Genomic DNA, 6,000 nt, shown 5'->3' on the forward strand with positions numbered 1-6,000 from the left:
ATAAAGTGGGACTGAGATGTGTAAAAAAATAAAGAAATCAATAACTGTAGTAGAAACAGTTTTGCATGTAAGAGGCGATTTTTATTATATACTCAGACTATTACATCTACATGTATACGACAGAGTGGACAACGGCTGTTGGGACGCCGTGTTTGTTTGTCTCTGCCTATTGCTGGTTACAATTTAGATATGTGTGGTTGTACGCGATGTGTGTACGCGCATGTGTGTTATGTGGCTGTGTGTGCGTATGTGTGGTGCGCGTGTGTGTGGCTGTGTGTTGTGTGTGTGGTGCGGTGTGTGCTGTGTGTGTGTGTGGTGTGTGTGTGTGTGTGTGTCGTGTGTGTGTGTGTGTGTGTGTGTGTGTGTGTGTGTGTGTGACTCCATGTGGACGGCGAGGAGAGAGAAGAAACTCTTGTACTGCCATCTGCCTTCTTCCAGTACATTCAAATAGTGGTCGTCATCCTCGATTCATCTATGAAGGAACGAAATAAGAAGCAGCTGAGGGTTCGTGTTGTTAAGTGGCTCGGTTTTTGGTTGGGTTACCGTCAACAGTCCAAAGGCAGCCTCTGATCTGCTGGATTGCCTCAGTGCAACAGAGATAATGCAGCTCTGACTGTACTCCCCCTGCGATACTATGGTTCAGTGCCAGCGTCTATACAGTTGCTATAGTTCAGGTACTCCATAGTGCTCTGAAGAAAAACATGCACACAGAGAGACAGCAGGAAGCAACACTTTCTTTACAGTACAATCCTTCTGTGCAGGTTAGTGTGTGCAGGACGTGTTCCCTGGGTTGTGCCTCGGCCACCAAATTTACTCTACAGGGTAAATGCATTCACCGAGCCTAACACGTGGAACTGTTGCCGTTTTTTGAAAGTATACTGCGTGTGTTGGGTGAAAATGTATTTGATTAAACACTAATATGTTACAACTGTAAACAGAGTAGTTCTCCCGTGGGAAAAACTGTTATATTTATTATACACTTATACATAGATTTGTTCTTTTTTTGTAGCTTTATTACAAAAATGATTCTTATTAAATGTCCTATTATGATAGATTTTCATATTGTTATAAGACGATGACAGGGTCGACTTGCTTGTCCTCTTAAAAAGCATGCATATTTTTTATTTGCCCTCCTCTTCATCTCCACGTGGTTTTACTATCCAATTGGGAACGTCCAATCAGTCCTCCTCCTCTTCCTCGTCTTCGTTTCCCTTTGAGATGTAAGGCTTGAAAAGAAACAGGTGTCCTTTGTTGCATCAGCTGTCTTTGTCTCATTGTGTGTCCACCTCCAGAAAATCTGTTTCTCACTTCTGAAGAATCCATCTCAAAGTTGTTGATACCTGAAAGGAACAGATTAATAATATATATTGTATTGTCACGCTCATTCCTGGCTGACTCCGGGTCAGTTTGTAATGAGGAGTCTGTTCAGTTGGCTGTCATGGCGGCTCCCGGGCTGAGCGCCTCCTCCTCCTTCTCCAGCGTCTGCACAAGGCTGGAGGAGACATCCGAGGACTTCCGCTCTGTGATTGGCTCTGCAGGTGGTTGCCCCGGACTACTGCCACCGGAGGCGTCCCCTTGGTGCCGGGGGGGGAGTCAACGAGGCCAGCTCCGGCTCCATGCACACTCTCAATCTCATCCTCCTGAGCGGGAAACACAGGGGCCGTCAGCAGAGATGGCAAAAGTACACAAATCCTTTACTCAATAAGTACAGATTCTCGTGTTTAAAAATACTCTGGTGAAAGTAGAAGTACTGACTCTAACTTCTTTACTCAAGTCAAAGTAAAGAGGCTTTAAGATGTACCTCAAGTAAAAAGTACCCATAACTACCAGCTGTTTTAAAGAGTACCTGACCTCCCTTTATATTAATAGAGCAATAATGTCATTGTTAGCTAATGAATGTTTCCATGCTGAACAACGGCAACATGACAACGTTTCCATTGGTCCCTCTTCTTTAGAGAAGAGCAGGAAGTGATGGATACACGGATCGTGTTCAAATCAATAGGCACGCAATGACTCTAAAGAATAATGATCACGCACCAAACACACATTCAGACTAAGGAACCAGCTGTTTGGGAAATGAGAGAAGTAGAAAGTACAGGTATTTGGGTTCAACATGTAAGAAGTAGAAAGTACAGGTATTTGAGTTCAACATGTAAGAAGTAGAAAGTACAGGTATTTGAGTTCAACATGTTAGAAGTAGAAAGTACAGGTATTTGAGTTCAACATGTGAGAAGTAGAAAGTACAGGTATTTGTGTTTCAACATGTAAGAAGTAGAAAGTACAGGTATTTGAGTTCAACATGTAAGAAGTAGAAAGTACAGGTATTTGTGTTCAACATGTAAGAAGTAGAAAGTACAGGTATTTGTGTTCAACATGTGAGAAGTAGAAAGTACAGGTATTTGTGTTCAACATGTAAGAAGTAGAAAGTACAGGTATTTGAGTTCAACATGTGAGAAGTAGAAAGTACAGGTATTTGAGTTCAACATGTAAGAAGTAGAAAGTAACAGGTATTTGAGTTCAACATGTGAGAAGTAGAAGTACAGGTATTTGTGTTCAACATGTAAGAAGTAGAAAGTACAGGTATTTGAGTTCAACATGTGAGAAGTAGAAAGTACAGGTATTTGATTTCAACATGTGACAGGTATTGTGTTCAACATGTGAGAAGTAGAAAGTACAGGTATTTGTGTTCAACATGTAAGAAGTAGAAAGTACAGGTATTTGTGTTCAACATGTGAGAAGTAGAAAGTACAGGTATTTGTGTTCAACATGTAAGAAGTAGAAAGTACAGGTATTGTGTTCAACATGTAAGACGTTAGACAAGTACAGGTTATTGTGTTCAACATGTGAGAAGTAGAAAGTACAGGTATTGTGTTCAACATGTAAGAAGTAGAAAGTACAGGTATTTTGTGTTCAAAATGTAAGAAGTAGAAAGTACAGGTATTTGTGTTTCAACATGTAAGAAGTAGAAGAAAGTATCAGAGTATTTGAGTTCAACATGTAAGAAGTAGAAAGTACAGGTATTTGAGTTTCAACATGTAAGAAGTAGAAAGTACAGGTATTTGTGTTCAACATGTAAGAAGTAGAAAGTACAGGTATTTGTGTTCAACATGTAAGAAGTAGAAAGTACAGTATTTGTGTTCAACATGTAAGAAGTAGAAAGTACAGGTTATTTGAGTTCAACATGTAAGAAGTAGAAAGTAAGGTATTTGAGGTTCAACATGTAAGAAGTAGAAAGTACAGGTATTTGTGTTCAACATGTGAGAAGTAGAAAGTACAGGTATTTGTGTTCAACATGTAAGAAGTAGAAAAGTACAGGTATTAGTGGTTCAACATGTAAGAAGTAGGAAAGTACAGGTATTTGTGTTCAACATGTAAGAAGTAGAAAGTAACAGGCTATTTGAGTTCAACATGTAAGAAGTAGTAGAAAAGTACAGGTATTTGTGTTCAAAATGTGAGAAGTAGAAAGTACAGGTATTTGTGTTCAACATGTAAGAAGTAGAAAGTACAGGTATTTGTGTTTCAACATGTAAGAAGTAAGAAGTAGAAGTACAGGTATTTGAGTTCAAAATGTAAGAAGTAGAAAGTACAGGTATTTTGTGTTCAACATGTGAGAAGTAGAAAGTACAGGGTATTTGTGTTCAAAATGTAAGAAGTAGAAAGTACAGGTATTTGTGTTCAACATGTAAGAAGTCAAAGTAAAAAGTCGTCAGAAAATAAGTAGTGGAGTATAAGTACTGGCACCAGAACAATGTACTTAAGTACAGTTACGAAGTATTTGTACTCCACTACTTCCCAACCTCTGGGCGTCAGTCAACTGAATCAGAAGTGAACCAGAATCAGAATTACAATTAATGTATTAGCAGTGGTGGGGAAGTAAACTAAGTACATGTATGTATTCAAGTACTTGATCATAAGTACAATTTTGAGGGACCTTACTTGAGTATTTCCATGTTTTGCTTCATACTATTATCCATGTATTTAATACCTTTAGTTACTTCACAGATGTGGATGAATGATGGGAAATATAATCAAGTGTTAAATCAGACGTTAGTTCCACCTGGAGTAAATCCACAAGCTACCCTGCAGTCTACAAAGTACTTCAGACTAGCTGCACCTTCACCAGCTTTGAGAACACTTTCATGATCAATCATTATAAAACATATCATATATTATTCTGAAATGGACCAATCTGCACAACGACTACTTTTACTGTCGCTACTTTCACTATTTTTGATGAGAATACTTTTCTACTTTACTTGAGGAGCATTTTGAATACAGGACTTTTACTGTAACAGAGTTCCTACACTCTGGTACTTCTACTTTTACTCACAAGATCTGAGTACTTCTACTTTTACTCAAGCACAAGATCTGAGTACTTCTACTTTTACTCAAGTACAAGATCTGAGTACTTCTACTTTTACTCAAGCACAAGATCTGAGTACTTCTACTTTTACTCAAGTACAAGATCTGAGTACTTCTACTTTTACTCAAGTACAAGATCTGAGTACTTCTACTTTTACTCAAGCACAAGATCTGAGTACTTCTACTTTACTCAAGCACAAGATCTGAGTACTTCTACTTTTACTCAAGTACAAGATCTGAGTACTTCTACTTTTACTCAAGCACAAGATCTGAGTACTTCTACTTTTACTCAAGAACAAGATCTGAGTACTTCTACTTTTACTCAAGAACAAGATCTGAGTACTTCTACTTTTACTCAAGTACAAGATCTGAGTCTTCTACTTTTACTCAAGAACAAGATCTGAGTACTTCTTTTTACTCAAGTACAAGATCTGAGTACTTCTACTTTTACTCAAGAACAAGATCTGAGTGCTTCTACTTTTACTCAAGAACAAGATCTGAGTACTTCTACTTACTCAAGTACAAGATCTGAGTACTTCTACTTTTACTCAAGAACAAGATCTGAGTACTTCTACTTTTACACAAGTACAAGATCTGAGTACTTCTACTTTTACTCAAGTACAAGATCTGAGTACTTCTACTTTTACTCAAGAACAAGATCTGAGTACTTCTACTTTACACAAGTACAGATCTGAGTACTTCTACTTTACTCAAGCACAAGATAGTACTTCTCCCATCTCTTTTTAAAATGCAAAGTGTTACAGAAAAAGTGGCATACAGTAGCAGGTGGAAAAAAGCAAGCAAAATTAAAATGACATAAAACAACATATTAAAGTATTGAGACCTCATACAAATGTATGCCTTTACATAACAGTGGCGTACAGTACAGTAGTCCTTCTCAGGTTCATCCCTTTAACTCGTCTTGTATGAATGACATTGATCCAAACTGACTTCCAAGGCTTTACAGATTGATTTCCCATCTGTCTCGCAACTTGCCTGATGAAGAGAGACTGGGAGCAGTTCCTAGTGATATCATTCATCACCGTTGACATTTAGTTGTGCAGGATGCCGATTTAGAGCCCTTTATTGTTGGCTTGTCGAATCATAATCACTAACTGTGTGTGGATGGTGCGTGCAGGAAGCTTCAGCGAGCAAAATGTCTGAGTCAACGGCTGAAACGCTTCATGCTTTTCCATTCATTGTCGGGGTTCACAAGAAACAAAAGAAGAAGCCGCTGAGGCCAGTGAACGGCTCAAGCTTGAACAACTCTGGATCCTACAATACCACGCGCTCGTTACATCCCGGATTGATTATTGCAACTCCATCCTCTCTGGTCTTCCTCCGCCGCCGTATCATTACCAGAACTCCTTCCATTGATCATATCACTCCGGTTCTTCAACAACTCCATTGGCTCCCCGTTAAATACCACATCGACTTTAAAATATTGCTCCTCGCCTTCAAGGCCCTTCACACTGTTGCACCTCCATATATCTCTGAACTCCTTCACACCTACGCCGCCACTGCCTCCACTCCCTCTCGTGCTCTCCGATCCTCCTTGCCTTCCAACTCACTGTACCTTCTGCCCGCCTGACCACCATGGGGTCACGAGCCTTCAGCCCCCCGTCTCTGGAACTCTCT

The sequence above is a fragment of the Pseudochaenichthys georgianus genome, unplaced genomic scaffold (genome assembly GCF_902827115.2).
Source record: "Pseudochaenichthys georgianus unplaced genomic scaffold, fPseGeo1.2 scaffold_556_arrow_ctg1, whole genome shotgun sequence".
Lineage (NCBI taxonomy): Eukaryota > Metazoa > Chordata > Actinopteri > Perciformes > Channichthyidae > Pseudochaenichthys > Pseudochaenichthys georgianus.